This window comes from Odocoileus virginianus, chromosome 30, assembly GCF_023699985.2.
Source record: "Odocoileus virginianus isolate 20LAN1187 ecotype Illinois chromosome 30, Ovbor_1.2, whole genome shotgun sequence".
NCBI classification, from domain to species: Eukaryota; Metazoa; Chordata; class Mammalia; order Artiodactyla; family Cervidae; genus Odocoileus; species Odocoileus virginianus.
This window is the reverse complement of record NC_069703.1, coordinates 7,225,603-7,245,053: the sequence shown is the minus strand read 5'-3', so window position 1 is coordinate 7,245,053 and position 19,451 is coordinate 7,225,603. Positions and strand designations below refer to the sequence as shown.

The 19,451-nt window shown below is 37.4% G+C and overlaps 1 long non-coding RNA gene across 3 annotated transcripts in view; it reads left to right on the top strand.

Annotated features, from left to right (window-relative positions):
* Positions 1-11,797, top strand: part of LOC110135104 (uncharacterized) — a 37,495-nt gene extending 25,698 nt beyond the window's left edge. For 2 of the 3 annotated variants that reach the window (XR_002313264.2, XR_011484681.1), the window contains 3 exons: positions 8,599-8,718; positions 10,881-11,591; positions 11,709-11,797. This is a non-coding gene — a long non-coding RNA (uncharacterized lncRNA). The remainder of the gene's footprint in view (positions 1-8,598; positions 8,719-10,880; positions 11,592-11,708) is intronic. The other variant, XR_011484682.1, reaches the window with a different exon arrangement.
* The last annotated feature ends 7,654 nt before the right edge of the window (positions 11,798-19,451 follow it).

Genomic DNA, 19,451 nt, shown 5'->3' with positions numbered 1-19,451 from the left:
GGCAATATAGCTGCAAAAAATCTCAAAACCAGTTATTCCTTTTAAATAAAAACAAAAATGAGAACCAGTAACTATTAGAAATCCCACCTGGTGCTTTTCCTGTGTTAATGATGCTTCTTAAATTGCATGTGGGTAAATGGTAATTTTGTCTCACACCATTAAAAACTAATGGAACCCTTGATGATAAGAAATGCCATAGCTAGCTTGTTGGAAAACGTTTAATTAATAAAGTAATAAAATTATTGTAAACTAGTGCAGTTTCAGGGAGAATTCAATGGGATATAAAACAGATAAAACATCCTAGAGAGTTTGTGTAGGAAATAAACATTACTATATAAAATACCATATAAAGGGGTTTGTGTCACATAGAATTAAAATTAGCTATTATACTAATAAAAAAGATCATTCTTTCCGGAAAAAAACCGTTAGAGAATATAGCTTATAAAAAGCTGATTTTAAGCATCTAAGAAAGTATCTGAATTACAAAAAAGGGGAGGTTATTATATTTTTCCATAAGTCGGAACTCAGAATTTAGGCATAAGTATATGTATGGTAATCTTAAAAATGATCAAATAATTGGTTAAAATGAAAACATTAGCTCATTCTCTTCCCTTTTAATTCTTTAAATTTACGTTAATTCTTTAAATTATCTCCTACATTTTTTCCAATATATTTAACATTTTTGTCAGACCTTGAAACTTGCTCAAGAATCCCAAATGAAGAAGATTCTAAAGTGCCTTTTTAAATCATTTAGGTGTAAATCACTAAATTATGAATATTCTAATGGTCAGCCCAGTCTTTCCTTGACTCTGTAATGTAGTGTTTATTCTTTTTAAATTCTCTAATCCTCTTTAGGATTTATATTACACCAAGGCAAACACTACAGTTTATAAGGGACACAAATTTAATGTCCTCACAAACATTAGGAAAATTAAGGAAACTTCAGTCAAGGAAAAAACCTCAATAAACAAAAGGACTTTAAAGCTTAAATTACCCTTTTCACCATGACAGTAAAAGTTGCTTTTGGAATGGCTGTGGCCTCTAGGTTCTCAGTATTTGTAGAAATCATATTGATTTTTAATCTTTCCTAATTTGAGTTTTCGTGTATTCACTCACCCATGCTTAGATGTATGCATCCCTTCGTTAATACCAAAAATAAAACCAACCAATTTCTGTCTTCCAAATGCGGCTACAGGGGAGAAAGCAGTAAATAAGACAGAGGTCACTACTTTCATGTCATCTATACTTTAGTCCTTACTGTCATTTTATGGTGAAGTTAGGCAAATTTCTCCTTTTTTCAGAGACCATCTCACGATCCTTCCAATTGTCATTCTTACACTTTTTGTTAATAAACTCTCTGCTTATGAATTTTTTACTAAGCCTTTTATCCCTAGTTTTCTTCATTAAAACTATTCTACTTGCAATCTTGAGGAGGAGGAGGTGTCTCGTAACAAACTTGCAAATCATAAATTGTAAGGAAAAGTTTGACTTCAATGTATGAGGAACTTTTCATAATCAATAAATAAATGATAACATAACAAAAAATTAGCAAAAAAAATTTTAACAAGTAATTTGTAAGAGAGAATATGGAAAAGAACAAAAGTGTAAGGTAAACAGCATCATTAAAAGTAAAAGATACTCAAATTAGAGAAGGATAAGCTTTTTTACCCGTATCTCACAGAGAAAGAAAAATTAAAAGTTGATTACATCAACATAGGTCATATTACCTGGAGAAAAGTATTCTCATACTAAGTTGGCAGTACGATTTCAGGTGTTAATTTGAAAATACTTATCAAAATTAAAAACATATGTAACCTCTGACCCAAAAGTTCCACTTAGAAATTTATCAAAATAATGAATGGAAAAATGCATAAATGTATGCAAAGATAACCAAGGCAACAATGTTAGCTGAAAATTTAGGGGGAAAAATTAATAAGGAACTGGGTGAATAAGTTATACATATACAAAATTAAAACATCATTAAAGGCTGACTGTCTATATATCTTCAAGGGAAAGATATCCATAACACTGATAATTGGAAAAGGCAGTTTATGGGAAACTATGTATAATTTGACACCATTAAAAAATATGCGTGTGTCTATCTAGAAGATGCAACCTAAACTTTAGTCATTGTTTCTAGCGATGGAATTATGGCACTTTTGATTTTACATTTTATACATGTCCATTTTCACTATTGTTTGCAATGAGTATTTATTGTTTCTAAACAAAAAAATAATAATATTATCCCCCTTAAAAATGTAAAAGTCCTTCTACTCTCAAAAATGCAAAAATTTAAATATAACTGTGTAAGCATGTGTGCTCAGTCATGTCTGACTCTTTTGAGACCCCATGGACTGTAACCCACTGGGATCTTCTGTCCATGGGATTCTCCAGGCAAGAACACTGGAGTGGGTTGCCATTTCCTCCTCCAGATCTTCCCGACCCAGGGATCAAACTCATGTCTCCTATATTGGCAAGTGGATTCTTCACCACTGTGCCACCTGGGAAAGCAGAATATAACTGTCTGGTTCCATTTTCAGGATGCCAAGGTCAACTGATTAAATTCCAAAAAGTGAAGCTCTTTGCCTTTTTTGGTGAGTCTGAAGTATTCCCATTGTCAAAACCTTTGAAAACTTTCATATTTCTAGGACTAAATGTCATACCTGGAAAAGAAAGAAAATCAACACATCTTCACATACTTTTCTGTAACACAGGGAGAAGTCTCCTTGAGAATTCAAAGTAGTGTTTCTTCAGACAATACAGCAAGAAAGTTCATTTTAGAATCGCATTAGCTTTGCATATGGTTCATCATTAGTCATAGTTATAGATGGAGGCCTGGGATTTTTTTAATTTAGATACTCAGCAGGGCTAAAGATACCACTGAATAACTTACAGTCATTTGGGAATGTTGTATATATTGAATTTAAGAAACTTCAACCTACTAGATACTGTCATTCAGAAATTCTTGAATGCTTCAGTGTTCATCAACCAGCTGTTCAGATTACCACAGAGCAGACCCCGGCACCATTAGTTCCAGGAATTCACACCAGAAATTACTGAGAAGGCCGCGTGACCACTCACAGGACCCCTCTCTCCCCCTTATGACACCAAATGGAAGCACATCAGCAAGCACCAGTGACACTATCTTAATGTCTCTCTCATCTTTCTTCATTCACAGCCACAGCTATAATCTTAGCTCAAACCAGAATGTCTCACCTGGCTTTCTGGCCTCATGGCCCTAGCATTAGGTCCTTCTAGTCTGTTCTCCTGATTGTTATTTCTAAAAGGCTGACTGGATTACATGACTTTCTTACTCAAAACTCCTCTGTGAATTCCCATTACTCTCCTAAAATCCAAATCCTTGAAATCAAGGCCTCTGAGCATGTGGACTCTCTTCACCTCCCCAGCCTTACAACTTGTTAGACCTTCCACACACACACTTAACTCCAGACATTATTACATGATTGCTCTTCTTAGGATGCACTAGGCTTTTTCTGGCTTGCCCATGCACCCACGCCTTTTCACATACTCTTCCTTCTGCCTGGAAGCCTTCTCTTCCTTCTCTGCCCATCTCACTCAGCTTACTTACTCATCCTCCAAGCTCAGGTGCCACTTTCTCCAGAAAGCTTTCTTTGAACTGCTTCTCCACCAAGATTCAGGCTAAGTGTACGCATTCTAGAGGAATCCTACAGCCCATTATTCAGGATGAAGCTATCCCATCCTTATCATATGATATTCTAATAATATGTTCACTCTTCTGTTTCTCTTCTAAGCCTGAGACAGGAATACACCTGGCATGGTTCTTTAAACATACTAAACTCTCAAGAAGTTCTTGCAGACTGACAAAATGAATGAGTGAATGATTGAGAAATGCATTACCCTGCATCCAGGAAACCGATACATAGCCAAGCATCAATATTTTCACTGATAATGTAAAAATGAAAATCACTACTGACTTTCACCACCCATTAAATAAACCAACCTCCCGTGTACTCTGGTTGACCAAAGTCATTTTTAAAAGTGAAATGAGAAGCAAATATATTCCTAGTGAGACTTGCTGGTAGTTTGACACTAAAACACTGTCAGCATCCAGGTTAAACTTCAATTACATTAAGTGGTTTTGTTATCTACCCTGATGTACAGCTCTAGGACCACATGTATTAATGATAATGGTGCTTCTAGGGACAGTCAAATAAAAATATGTCCTCAACGTATGTTACTAGGCTGGAGGGAATCTCTTTTCCTTACAAAATGTCTGGATTTGTGTACAATCTGAATAGTAACAGCAGCTTTCTGGTGTGATGAAGTTAGTCAACATACCATGTAGCTGTGGATTTGAAGAGAATGATATCCACAGGCAGACGGACAGATAAGTCTAGCCAAAAAAATAAGAGTAGAGGAAATTCTTAACAGCAAAGATCATTCAAGAGGCAGAGGAAGATAAAAGATGCTGTAAGGGGCAGCTGCAGGATGGCAGTGATGGCTCTGCACTAGGAGTTTGTCTGTCTTGGCTCCAATCAGCAAAGTGAACACATCTCCTGCCAACTGCCAGCATCCAGCGTGTGTCTGTGTGTGTGTGTGAATGTGTGAAGATGAAGATAATTCTTTTAATAGCCATTTAAACATTGTAAAGTGAAGTCACTCAGTCGTGTCTGACTGTTTGTAACCCCATGGCCTGTAGCCTCTTCCAGACAAGAGTACTGGAGTGGGTTGCCATTTCCTTCTCCAGGGGATCTTCCCAACCCAGGGATCAAACCCAGGTCTCCCACATTGCAGGCAGACGCTTTATCATCTGAGCCACCAGGAAGCCCCTAAACATTTTAAGGTACAATATAAGAAAATATTAGCATCAAACTATTGTTGTCAAAGAAGTATGATTGGAAAAGATTGCTGATCGCCCGCAGATTTTTCAATTTACACCTTCACCTTGCTGTTGATCAGTTGCTAAGTCAGGTCTGACTCTTTGCAACCCCATGGACTGCAGCTCACCAGGCTTCCCTGTCCTTCACTCTCTCCCTAGAAACATGCTAAAGGATTTCATGCAGAAAAACAGCAACAATAAATTTTTACCTCTCTCTCTCTCTCACTAGCATCTAGCTATTTCAACTCCCTTCTCTCTCTTTACTTCAGAACTAAGTTCCTCAAGTGACTATTATGAAGTCATTTCTTTCTCTTTGGATCTCAACATTCTAGCAGCCACCAGAGGATGCCTTTCAATGCTCCTCTTTACTCTGATTATGCCATGTGTTTATGGCCTCCCACTTCTCGACATGCTTTCCTTTGATTTCCATTTTCTCCTTGTTTTCCTCCTACATCACTGCCTTTTCCTTCTCAGTCTCCTTCTAGAGTTCACTTCTGTCTGTCCCTTAAGATCAGTCCCCTACTCCAACCGCATACACACACACAGAGCCACCTGTGGAAAAAGACTTCTGTTCTCACCTTCCCTACTGTTCTTGGGCAGATTATCTGAAGTCTGTTTTGTTTTTTTGTTTTTTTTTTTTAACTAAGGGGAGATTTACACCTCCTATAACGTGTGCATGTGGATTAATAATAATAATAACGAGAGAAGTATAAACACTGAAACTTTCTAAGAAGGTTTCAGCAAAAGTATTGATGGAGACGAGAAGGTGTAAAGGTGTTAAATTCCTATCTTCCATACAAAGAAATCAGTAAATAACATTTCAAACTGAAAAATGAGGAGTCTGTAGTATCAGTTAAGTTATTTTAAATATGGAGGTAAACACCAGGGGGAAAATGTCAGCCAGAAGAGTTGAAAATGTTTCTCTGCAGAGTGAGAACTGCAGGAAGTCAGAAGTGTTTTGGGCAAAGGACTGCTGTTTTTCACAATACCTCCTATGATACCATTTGGCTCTTTAAACTTCGTGCACATTCATATAAAAGGTGATAGGGATAACATTCCAAACCACTAGTTTCCGTATATATAAAATCAGTATTTTGATATAAAATTTGCCTAAATGAAAAAAGATAACTGGAACAATTCCAAAGCAGACCTCCAAGAATGGAGCAATAAAAAAGAAAAAAAAAAAATGCTCGAATGGCTGTTGAAGGAGGAGACGAAACGATAACTGCCATCTGGAAAAAATAAAGAACCACACACCTCTTTTCTATTAAACACAAAACTGTACTATAGTAACCAGTTCCTAAGTCTTCCTAACGCCTCTCAGCAGCTCTTGGGCTTGCCAACAGCTCTTCCAGGTAAAATCCCATCCATCAATTTTTGTTTCTGACATTGTCTATTCTAAGTCTGTTAGATTCTTTTTTTAGTTTTTTCTTTTAATCAAAGTATAGTTGATTTACAATGTTGTGCCAGTTTCTGCTGAACAGAAAAGCAACTCAATTATACACATTTGGTAAGTCTATTAGGTTCTTAATTTAGACAGTGAAGTAATATCACAGCCTTGTCTCAGGTCACTTATTCTGACGGATACCACATCCAGAATAAATCTCTGAACTCTACACACTTTAAGAAATTCCAAACATAAATATTTTTAATAATGTAACAAGGGGCTCATATTTATATGACATACATCTTTTGTGTAAAATATATTATAAAAGAAGTAAGCACAGAACTTTAAATAGACTCATATCTATTCCATGTTGTAGGACATATATTGTGAAGCCCCAGTGCGGAATCTTGTAAAAGCCTTTGGGGCTTTACAAGTGTTATTGGATTCTAGTCCCAATAATCAGTCTAATGTATCTTGTTTACAGACATCCCTGATTAAAAACATAGAAGAACAAGACAGGAGGTGAGGGCAAGGAAGGAGCATTCATTAGCAATCTCAAACTAAAAGGTAGTCATAATCCATAAACTATTGACTCAATAGACAGAAATTTCCCTTTGTTTTAAATCAATTAACAATTATACATGAGCCATTAAAAAGCCATCATGCTTATAAGCCATTACAGTATATACCTATCGTGTATCGATTAGCATGCGGTCAGTTATTAATTAATGACATCATCACTCTCAAACCTCTTAAAGGTTTTAGTGCCTTAAAGAAACACACCACCCACCAGAGCCAAGTACTTGACACCTGACATGCTCTATAGCCTCAAGCGGAAAGTATATACTCTCACAGACCCTCTGTTAGTCATTCTAATGCATCAGTCAAGTCCATACTGTATGGCGTGTCTTCCAAAATATCCCATCTCATTTTATAAGTAAGTCATATAAATCGCCAATGACACAATAGTTTTAACATTATTCATATGTGTGGCAGCAGCAAATTAACTTCTCAGAGCATATCCAACATGAAAAATGCTGTCATTTGCAATGTATGTACAATGACTGCCATCTAAAGCTAAAACACCTCTTTTATCCTGCACATCCTCTGACACTATTCCTAAAGTATCTAACAAAGTGGGACCTAAAACTATGAAAACACAAATGCTACAAGATCTATAATAGCAAATATGTTTTCTTTAATGCAATATAAACCAGAATAGTATTTTTAAATGTATTTTTTATTTTTATTATCATTTTTAAAAGATTGTCTCCTTAGCAGGCAAGGCTGTTTTTAAAACTTTGAGAATAAAATTTTTAGTTTCAACTTGCATCATAGACCCAAGAGAACTAGCATTAAGATCCTAAATCATACTGTGAAACTGAATCACAGAAGTTTACTTAAATACCACAGTCTGCTAAAGGATAACACACTGACACAATGATAAAAGTCATATTAAGTATACAATAGGGTTATAAAGTAAAAGCTACCCCAGGGAATCTGAAATCTTTTAAAGAATGTTAACATCATCTTTCTTTCGAAATCAAATTAACCCTCTGAGTATGATAGATACACTACAAAATAACTAATTATTACTCACCCCATCTCACATTACTCCTAATCACAGAGAAGCTAGTTATTTGGTGTTTTCCACAAAATTGTTTAAATAATACAGAAATTTAACTAGTGTCTTCTTCCTGCAATTGTATATCATGGTTTTAAAAAAAAAGTTTCCCAATCTAGTTTCATTAAATAAGCACAAGCTTAAGACCAAATCACCTGAATTAAAATTCTACATTTTTCCCACTCCCTTCTCCCCTGGGATCATAGCAGATTATTCACTGTCCTCATTCAGAGTCACTGCAAAGAGAAGGCTGGACAAGTTTGAAGTAATGTGCAAACACTTTAAGTATGCAATATTATCTACTTGTTTTACATTGTTACGGGCTCACTGCTCAGCCTGGAAGATGGAATAGAAAGCATCCTTGTAAGATGATATTATTATTATTTTCATCATCATAATTTCCATTATTTTGCCACAAAAGGGTTCTCTTTCATTAGGTTAGAGACCATCCTGAAATAATGATTACAACATGAGAAGACAGGGCAAGAAGCAGGTTAAATAAGGCCCCATTGTCTGCGGCTCACAATAGAAATCAGGTGTATTTGCCTTTATGGAAGATTTTGGTTCACGGAACAGTTTTTTGTGTAATTTTTTTTTTTTCACCACGACCAAGATATGCTTATTTCTTCCATAAAGGAAGACATCTTTTTTTAATAAAATTGGCAGTGAGGTTATGTGTAAGGCAAATTGTGACTGAGCCAATAATCTGTCATTCTTACCATCCAGAATGTTCACATGAGGATATAAACAGAAAAAGAAGCCACTTCGTATGTAAAGAAAAAGGAAGAAGACGCTTCCTCAAGATCTCAAAAGCTTAGATTCACACTCGCCTGAGGGAAGATTGAGGTGAGCAACAGAAAAGTTACGGAGGGACAGAGGACAGACTCCGCAAACAATTTCACAGAAGAGACCTTACTCTAAAGTCTCAGCAAGCCTGGTAACACTGCTCTCATTTTACATATGATGGAAAAATCACACTATGTGGTCCTGAAGCAGGTTAAAAACAGGCTTTTCTTCAGAAAGAATTGTGCAACTTCTAAGCTCAGGGCCATGAGGAGATGGGGCTCCGAATGAGGTCATGGCAAATTCTCTCCTCGGTGTCCTTCCTCCCGTCCCTGATTCAAGGTGAAATCCACGGCACTTGAAAGACCCCATTCAGTGCTTTGGGTACATCTCATGACTTAGATAATTATAAAGAAGTTGAAGAATTTAAAAAGAATACATCTGCTGACTAGAAAAATGGAAAATCACATATATATGTATATATTTATTAGCTATTTAGAGCAGATCATTTTTACTGGCAATTATTTTAGATGTCACAGCCGGGCAGTCAGCATTTATAGGTTCAGGAACCTACCACTAAAAATCTTAGTTTACCTTAAAAAATTATGCAGCTAGATCTGAGTTTACCTAGAAAGAACTATACAGACTCTCTTCCTGTTCTGAGGTCATAGGATAAAGGGAGCTCAAAGAAACAAAATGTATTAAGCATCCATCTTCAGGTGATACAGTAAGTGATTTGCGCATTGGTCTCTCCCAATAGTTTCCCTGTTTTAGCGAAGAAGATTCCGAGGCCCAGGCAAAACCAGAGCTCATTAAGTGCTGAAGGCTGGTTCTTGCTGACACTGAAATGACTTTTTCTCCACTTCACTGTCCTTCCTTAATTGCATATGGTTGGGGATAAGCCTGTACAGCACAGAGCCTAAGGAAGAAATAACAGCATAAGGGCTCCTATATTTACTGTTGTTGTTGCTGTTAATACTGATTTAAAACATGGGTCCAAATTCAGACAGATGATTGTGAACCCTGGTCTGCTGCATATCATCTGACATAGGACTTCTTGGCATATAGTAAGTGTTTACTATTTTTTGAGGCTTCTTGACAAATTCATAAAACAACAACCAGCTCAGCAGATATGGGTCACCTGTATTTCAACAGTTTCTCTCAATAGTAAAGAACCTTATTTTTCCACTATGACTTTGATATAGTTTTTTCAAAAATCAGTCAAAATGAAATGGAAAGCCATTATTTATGCCTCTTCAAAAACCCCAAACCTGTAATTTAAAAAACAACAAAAATGGCAAAATTAAACTTGATAGAAGCATGAATTTTCATGTACACAAACACACCATATAGCCATGTGCGCTTTAAGGGAAATGTTCCCTGTCTTATGAAAGTGAGGCAACTTGTTATGATTTGTGCACACTTCCATGAAATACCAAAGAGGGAAAAAAACCCTCCTGTCACTTGTCAGCTAGTTCAGTCACTGCTGCTGTAGAGGTACCATAACATATGCACGTCCCCTTCTGAAAATGTATCAAAAGGGGCTTTGGTAAACTCCTGTACAAGCATATCATATGTGTTAAAGCCAAAATGACTTAAATTCTCTGCCCTGATGGATCTGCACATCAGATGCATAACTGATTAGTGACAACTGACACAGAAACAGAGAAAATGTTCACTGTTAGGACGAACACAACGATTCCCGCAAGAGTGCCATCAGGATGGCATGCTATACTTTCTGTACATACAGAAACTATGTTCCTCTGCTAAGAGAAAATTCTAGTCAGAGAACTTTGCTTTTTAAGTACTTAATCCTCAAACTGACTTGGAAATATTGATTTTTAAATTCTTATCAGTTTAATATCAATTTCATTGATAATACCTTAAAAATATCAAAAATGTTCTACTCTTCATTTAAAAATAATTAATTCACAAATTTCCCAAAGGTTTACTCTGTGGAGTGTGTTCTTCTCTAAAGCATGTGATGGGGCAAAAATGCTAGTAGCATAAAGAGGCTAAAATGTACATCAATCTGATTATATATATTACTCAAATAATGAAACATTCTGAAAGGTATCAAAGGACAGGTACAGTTGTGCAAGGATGAGTGACTGAGAACAAAATAGAATTCATGCGTCAGAGAAAAAGATAATATTCTTTCTATACGTGAAAGACAAATCCACCAAGCACTGAATTCTTCAATTTAATTTTTATTTGTCCTTCAGGAAAGTTACCACGAATACTTCACTACTGTATGGAAAACTATGTTATATCATTAAGAATAATTTAACTCAAGCATGAGACAGACTTAAACAACTTTCTTCTTTCAGAAAAGGTAAAACTATGCTAAATGAATAATTTCCACAAGTTCTTATATTGGCAGAACTGCCTGTGCCCTTGACCATAAATTTTATTTGATTTTTTACGATATTTTTCTACGTTTGAGGAAGTTTTTCTCTCCCTAAATGTAGGTGATTTATTTTGAGATGCTTTCTTCAGTATATTTTAAGGAAAGTCAGTCGTGTCTAAGCTTTCTGACAAAACACAACACTGGATGATGCCTGCCCTCCCCACCCCCACCCCCGGCCACACACACACATTTCTTATTCTGAAGTCTGTTCTGTTCTATTTCTCTTCCCCTAAAGTCTTACCTCTCAACCCCTACCTACCCAGATCCCAAAACTCTGCTGGTTTCAACCTCCTGGGAAGGAAAGCCTGCCCCTGCTATTTTCTCTGCTCCTTCAAAATACACTAAAGAGGTGGGTGAAAGAACATCTTAAATCAGTCCGCCTAACACAAGTGCCTTCTTGGCGCCATCCTAAATGCTTCCACAACTGCCAGCCTCCAAAAGACACGAAATACTGTTGGGAGGGCGCGAGGTCATTGCTGCCGCGTCTTCTGTGAGCAGTGAGGAGCCAACAGCAGAGAAGGCGAAGGTACGAACTTCTTTGAACTACCAGACTCAGTGGTAGGCCAGGATCCCCTCCTAGTTCCACAAGTACTCAATATGATTTGTTTGTTCCTTTCCCCCTTTTCCCCTCCTCCCGCTTCAGGTGGTACTTGAACCAAGAAACACAGTTGCTGCGGATGCCCCATCTCTGTGAGGTGGCGGCGCGCGTGTCCCGCGCTTCCCGCCCGCCGCCTGGTGCGCCTCCACGCTGGGCGAGCGCCGCTCCCGCGCGCTTCCGGCCGCCATGCCAACACCACATTCTGACTTGTGTGCGGAAGCCAGCCCCTCCAGAAGGCTCTGTATTTCAAGTTTTCCATACCAGAAGAACTGCACGTAGATGAAGATGCATTTCATCAACCCTGCAAGAAACAAACACCAAAACAAAACCCCGGAGCAACTGCATCACTTCCCTCAAGTGAGAACCGAAAAAAGCCAAAATTCTGGGCCTTCCTCGGGTTCATTCCTCGGGTTTTTCTTTTACCAGAAATGGCTTTTGCGTTTTTCTTTTTACAAAAGGAAGAATAAAGTCACGTAGAATTTATATAAATGTTTGGTTTTTCCTGTTTTTACTTTCTTAAGGCTACTTTTTATTGCTCTAGCCATTGGCACTAATGTCCTTGGTATTTTTCTCCTAACTCTCTTGCGTGATGTGTTTTTAGCATGTTTTCATACCCTCTTCTCAGTACTGTAACACATAATGAAGGTTTCCAATCTCTGCCTGCATTATTTGCCAGAGATGGTTTACAGAAAACATGGCCAACCTATGTGGAATGTAACATCTGAGGAATATTTCTTAGGAGAAAGTAGCTCACAGGAGAGACTGTTTTTAAAAACAAAAGCCCACATGCCTGTTAACTGTTTACCAGAATGTTACCTCATAATATAAGCTGGCTACCTTTTGCACCAGTTCCTGATGTTAGTCGGGGTGATAAAGAAACTGCGAAATATACAGGAACAATATTACAAGTCAACCTGTTGATATTTTGAACAAGAAAGCTCTTTATACCACACTAAGTTAAACACTATGATATAACATTTGGGCAATATTCTAATACACTAGGAAGGCCCCTAAGGCTTAAATTCTGATCCACTTACTTCTGATCATTTTTATGATCCAAAGTAGTTCTCTCTCTAATATAAAACATATTTCCAACCACCTCCTAGTTACGAAAGCCATTAAATTCTTGAAGATTGAAGGTGGAAAAATAAATTGTGTGTATTTTAGACCCCGAATGATCTTCCTATAGCAATTTTAGAACAAACTATGAAGAATTCTGCAATTTTAATCTCCTCAGTAGCTTCCCATTACTAAACAAGCACAGCGCCACGGTACAAATGTAGATGTTACATGTCATCTTGATCTGCTGTTTTTTCTTTCATTAAAGCTTTAATGCAGCAATTATGGCTACGTTGCCCTATAAAAAAAGGAAAAGGCAGTTTACTTTAAAAAGTGAAATTGCATAGCCTACTATTTAATTATACACAAATGTAAATGGCCTATTTTTCCATAACTGGTTATTACAGCACTGTTTTACTTTCTGAGTTTTCACAATCTCTAAAACCTACAAAGCTTCCTGCTATATAATTGTTTTGTTACATTATTGTTTTCATCTTATTTTTTCTTTTAATGTGAGTGCAGCGGGATAAATCTTGGTTTTAAGCCAGCCACTACTTCATCTACTTAAGCTTTTATAGATGAAGATTGCTGTAATTATCAGAATACCCGCTTATTTCTGAAGTATTATCCTGGCAACCTGCTGGCATTTACAACCAATTAACAAGCTTTGCCATTAGTTGCATAAGGGGTATCGCAGAGTAAACCCATTGTGTGCTAATTTTCTATTTTAGATAATCAGTTTGGCCATCCAGAATGGAAAGAAGAAGAAAAGAAAAGGTTTGACACTCAGTGGTAGACATGTAAAAATTACTGCGTGCCCCCTAGAGACAAAGGTATCCTGCAACTCAGTGATTGCTTTGTTGCCGTCACTATTGGTTCTTAAGTATTTCCCTTTGTCTCTTTTGGAAGAAAAAAAAAAAGTGGGGATTCAGGAAAGTAATCATGTCCTGTCTCACACACTCTCGGTCTTTTAAAACTGACTAGCTTCTCTTGCTATCCTGCCCATAATTTGACCAAATTGTACGTGTTAAATACCAAATAAAAAAAAAAAGACATTGAGCATGAGTTCTTTGGGGTTTTTCGTTCTTTAAAAAAAAAAAATGCCTTTCAACCTTTTTTCCCCTCCCCACCTCCCCCACTTGCTATTAGAATAAATTAATGCATGGGCTTCCACCAACTGGGCTGCCTTAAAATTAGCTTGCATGCTGGGTTTAGTTAAAGTGGTGTGCGGTTGTCTATTGCTCTGTTTAAACAGTCGCTGATATTAATATGTCCCGAAGTTTGGTCTAAATTAAGGCAAAAAGCTACAATTCTGTTTTGCTCTTAAAGCTTAAGACTCACCCCGGATAGTAAATGTCATCACCAGCCCGAGAATGTCAGCCTCGGGCCACAGGAGACCTCCCAGGCTTGTGTTCAGAAAGACTCTCTCCCCTTGAGTCTTCGGCAATACCAATAATTACTTCATCCCAGTTCTCTCTGCTTCTATCTGTAGAGTTCTCCTTGTCTCAAAGCTGCCTCCCCGCTCTCACTCCCAGATGATCCCTAATCAAATGTAACTGTTCTCTGTGAGGGAAGGCACAGGCTGGCATTTTAAAAGTGCCAGTATTGACCAGTACCTATCCTTGGCATTTGTAAACCTCTTTGGCCATACAGCTTGTGAAACTCCCATGCCACGCTGCACTTTAAAATCATCGTCTTCAGCACTTCCAACGTGGGTTAGTAGGTCTCTATTTGCAGCAAAACAGTCTTTAGATCAGATCAGCATCCTCCTTGCTCTGTAAATTCTCAACAGACAGTAGAGTTGTAAAGCACCCATTTCTAAGGACCTGCTTTACCCTGGATTAATTAACTGCCTTACACACACACAGATTCACAAGGAGACACCCACTGTCCTAAGCGTCAAGTTAAAACCCCTAATAACTTCCTTCTGTCCCATCATTTGCTCACAGATGCAGGTAATGAATGTGTCTACAGGCTGAGCCACATCATCAGGGCATGACACCACCGTAACAGACTTTTCTGTCTTTATAACCAAATTCACAACTCGTTATGGCATTTATATTTGAACAGATCTTTCCAGCAAATGAAGACATTATTATGCTTCTCACAAATACGGCTTATTGAAATCAGAAGGAGACATTCTTTTCAAGGTTTGTTATATTCTTATACTACTGTAAAATTCTTGTGAAAAAAATCCTAGCTAACTTTCCACTTTCACAGCACAAGGACCTAAATGCTCATGATTTGTGCAAAGAACTACTCAGTCTCACCAAAGAAAGAGGAAAAAAAAAAAAAAAAAGCTTGGAGAGGGAGAGAAGAGCCAAGAGAAAAAGATGGGAAGCTCTTTTATTATTCTTATCATGGACTATTCAAGGTACCTATGCTGGGCAGCCTAATAATGTAACTCCCATTGTTATTTTAATAGACTTTTATTGTAATAGTTATTAAATTATCTATTTTAACTGTATTGGTTTCCTAGTAAAGAAATTGCTGGTTTCAAAGTTTATTGAGTGGGATTTTAACCTTGCTTGACCTATTGGAGCTATAGTGAAGGAGAAGAGAAAGAAAACAACCTTAAACTGCCTTTGGGGAGATGGTGCAATAGGTTCAACAGGTGATATGAGGAGCCTTCCTGAAGTCTTGCTCCCATGACTAGGACGGCCACAGCTACACCATTTTTGCATCTGAAAGATATTTATTTTTTTCTTCTTTTATGTGCTCTATTTGCCTGCATCACAGAAGTTCTAGAGCTGTAAAAATGGGGTTTTCCCCAACAAATATTTAATCTCAGTGACTGCAAGCATCATCTCTGGGGAGCAAGTCTCTCTGCCTCACTCTGTGATCTTGGTTAAGTTACTTCTCTACTCAGTTTTCTCAGTTTTTCTCATCTGTAAAGTATGAGACTAATTGCCTCATAGGATTGTTGTAATAATTAAATATAATAAAGCATGTAAAATGCTTAGCACAATGCCAAGCACTCAGTAATACAAGTTGTAACTTATTGTTCTATCATTTTAATCGTGTATTAGTGGTTATGCTAACCACTGTGGGGCCATTAAGATCAGAGCAAGATCCAAGTAAAAGACACTGGAAGAATCCAGAGAGGAAAAATTTACAAATATTTCACCATTTCCCCCTAAGGGTAATACCTATGACTTTGATTTTGTTTGTTGTACAGGTAAGCCTTAGGCTAAAAAGATTCCTGCCAAAGATAGCTAATCTCAGATGCAACGTAACAGTAAGTACATGTGCGTGTGTGTGTGTGTGTGTGTGTGTGTGTGTGTGAAAGTCGCTTAGTCGTGTCCAACTCTGCGAAGCCATGGACTGTAGTCCATGGAATTCTCCAGGCCAGAATACTGGAGTAGGTAGCCTTTCGCTTCTCCAGGGGATCTTCCCAACCCAGGGATAAAAGCCAGGTCTCCCGCATTGCAGACTGATTCTTTACCAGCTGATTCACCAGGGTTGTAATCGTCTGTTAATTTTTTTTTAATTCACTTAAATAAATGAAATAAATAGCAGTATGTGGCTATTACCAGTCAATATTTGGTATTTTTAAAGTATACCACAAACTGAAATTGGCTAGAGATTATGTTACAATGAGATTTTATTTGCAAAATTAGACTTAATGTACCATTAGACTTAATGGAAAGTGTTTCCCACAAAGAGAAGAGGTTTAGCTTCTTTGCTTGTAAATTCCAGAACAGCAAAACTCTGTTTTGTCCATTGCTGCATCTTAGGACTCAGGCAGTGTTTTATACAATAATTATTTAGGGATGTATGAATGAATGGTTTCATTCTCTGTTGCTGAAATGGTTGATTCTATCAACCATTGGTCATTAATGAAAGATTAAGTCAGTAAGGGTTAATCATCTAATGCTGTATTAAATTAATGGAGTTATAATACAAAGAAGGTGAGATGGATGAATTTTGTCTCAAAATAATTTCCCACACAGTTTAGGGACTCTTCAAAGTCCATTTGGAAAGGTTGCTAAGTCCAAAAACAGTATTGAGCTTTGCTGATAACTGCAACAGCATTCTCAGCCTGCAGTTGTTTTACAAACAGAAAACTGACACTTTCCATTGTATAAGAATGCAGCAAGATTGAACACATGCTCATCAAAACCCAAAAGCCTATTAAAATCCCAAATTTTCTTCTTTCAAGGCATACTTTATGGTTTTGTGCAATTATTAGGTTAGCCCTTGTTGATCTAATAACCTATCATAAAAGTTAGAAAAGAAAAAGTCTCATCTGTGCTACAGTTTAAAGTTATTAGGCAAAGGAGAACTTAAAATTGAATATGAGTCAAATTCTAGAATAAGTTGACAGTTTTTAATTTTAGAATGGAACCAGAACATACCTTATAACTTGAAAACCTCTAAGACACATTTCCATTGCTGTCAAAAGGTGAAATTGATCCCACCTCTCTACAGGCTCATCAAAGTTTTCCAAATAGCAGCCTTCAGCTGTTGAGTGTTATGTTTCGATTATATTTCAGATGACTTTTCTAGTTTGTTTTTTAATTGGCAGGAGCTCAAGAAACATTTTTATATCACAAAGAGTTCCCTTTTACATTAATGAATATGAACAAACCTTCTATCAATTTGAAGTTTCTGTTTTTCTGCACAACATTAAATAATATTGGATCTAGCTATGAAAAACTTTCAGAATAAAGTACTATAGTTCAGATTAAAGGCTGTAAAATCCAGTCCTAAAAAATGTATCTTGCAAGATATCTGTGGCACTTAAAGGAAAGAAAATAAAGACAATTACAACACATTTATATTCCTAGCTCAATAATTAAGACTATATTTTTAATTGTCATTGTTTTTAAATGTTAACTTAGAACATATTTTCAAGGGAATATTAGTCCACATAAGAATGTAAGTCATCTGAATTCTTCTTGTATTAATATATACAATCTCAAGAAATTCTCATTCAGCTTAAATATCATCATTATAGATTTAGTCTATGGTACCAAAAAATTTCTGCCATTATAACCAAACTTGTCATTGTCCTCATAATTTATATCATTCTAAATTGTGGAATGTCAAATCCAATAAAATTTGAAAAAGGTATAGAAGCTACAAAAGCCTTTCTAAAATATCTACATATCTTTTTCTCTAGATATAATAATTTCAAAAACATGTATTTAATTTCCTTTTTGGGTCTTTTCATTTACGACCAAGAACTTTTCATGTTGCAAGCATACACATCCACCCCTCTTTATCACTTTTTAACAATTTTCCTCAAAAACACTTTAGAACGGTCACATATGTAAAACTATGTTTTCAAGATATTTGTGAAAGGAGCCTAAATCAGGACAAAAAAATAAATAAATAAAAGTGCATGCAGACTCCTAGTGCATTATTTTACCATGTCACTCCTTTTGAAAGGAAAACAAGTAAAGGTCAGGAAAATTAGCTGCTCAGCACAGCAATGTGGTTGCTTATAATGACATAAAAACCATCAACAGAGATGCATTCTGGGGTTGGAGAAGGGTAACTATGTGAAATGCTTGCTGAATGCATTGTCAGCATAGAATCAGAAAAGGGCCCCTCTTTCTGATTCTATGACATGTTAATAGCACCCTGGGCTGTCCAACTCACGGCGTCTCACTCCCATGCTAGAGAGAGGAGCTGGCAGCCTAGATGCCATACCCTAATCTGGAGGCAGGGCTACCACAGCTGTTCTAGACTATCTTCTCACTGACCCCAGCCAACAGCCCCAACCCCAGTCTTGACTACAAGACCCTCTTGTCTTCAACTTTACTGGAGGGCAGAGAGGAGAAGAAGGAATGACAAATAGCTCTCTGCATGCTAAGTCATTTTGGTCATGTCCAACTCTGTGTGATCCTATGGACCATAGCCCACCAGGCTGCTCTGTCCACCGCATTCTCTAGGCAAGAATACTGAAGTGGCTTGCATGCCTTTCTCTAGGGGACCTTCCCCACCCAGGGATCGAACGCATGTCTCTTACGTTTCCTGCATTGGCAGGCAAGTTCTTTACCACTCGTGCCACCTGGGCAACACCAGGGAGCCCTGAGACTTGGTTCAAATCCTACCGTCACTGCTTTCTAGCTGTGTGACCTTAAGAAAGTTACATAAGCTTTCTGGACTTCAATTCCATGCCCTCAAGTGCGGCTGGTGACAGCACCTCCCTGGTAAACTTGTTTTGAGAATGAAATTAATGTTGAGGCTCCATCTGAAGTGCTTGGCACAAGGCCCAGCACATAATTGGTTCTTTATAGGCATCAGCTATTATTATCATTATTGTAATATGAGCAATGTCTACCCCCTGACCATCAGCACCATCCCACCTCTCTTCCTAATGTTGACCCAAAACAGCAAGAGATGGCCAAAATAAGTTTGTGACTCTGGATGCAGAAAAGCATGTTGATGGCTCTAGAGAGTCAAGTAGAACCTTAACTATTGAGCCACTGCCAGTTTAGGAGCCCACTGTTCTTGTAAATGGGCTAATCATGATGCTGAAAGGAGACCCAGGAGCATCATGGATTATTAGTGCAGTAAAGTCCCAAGGGAGGCAGTCATATCTGGTTTGGAACTCCTTCTCTCTCCTTATCAGCTATGAAAATCTATCTTGGGCCAACTCAAGAATCTTTGTAAGCACAAGTTCCCTATCTTTAAAATGGATTAATAATATTAACTTGCTTGCAGAGTTATATGAAATTAGAAAGTTATAGACAGAGAAACAGGCTTCCCAGCTGGCAC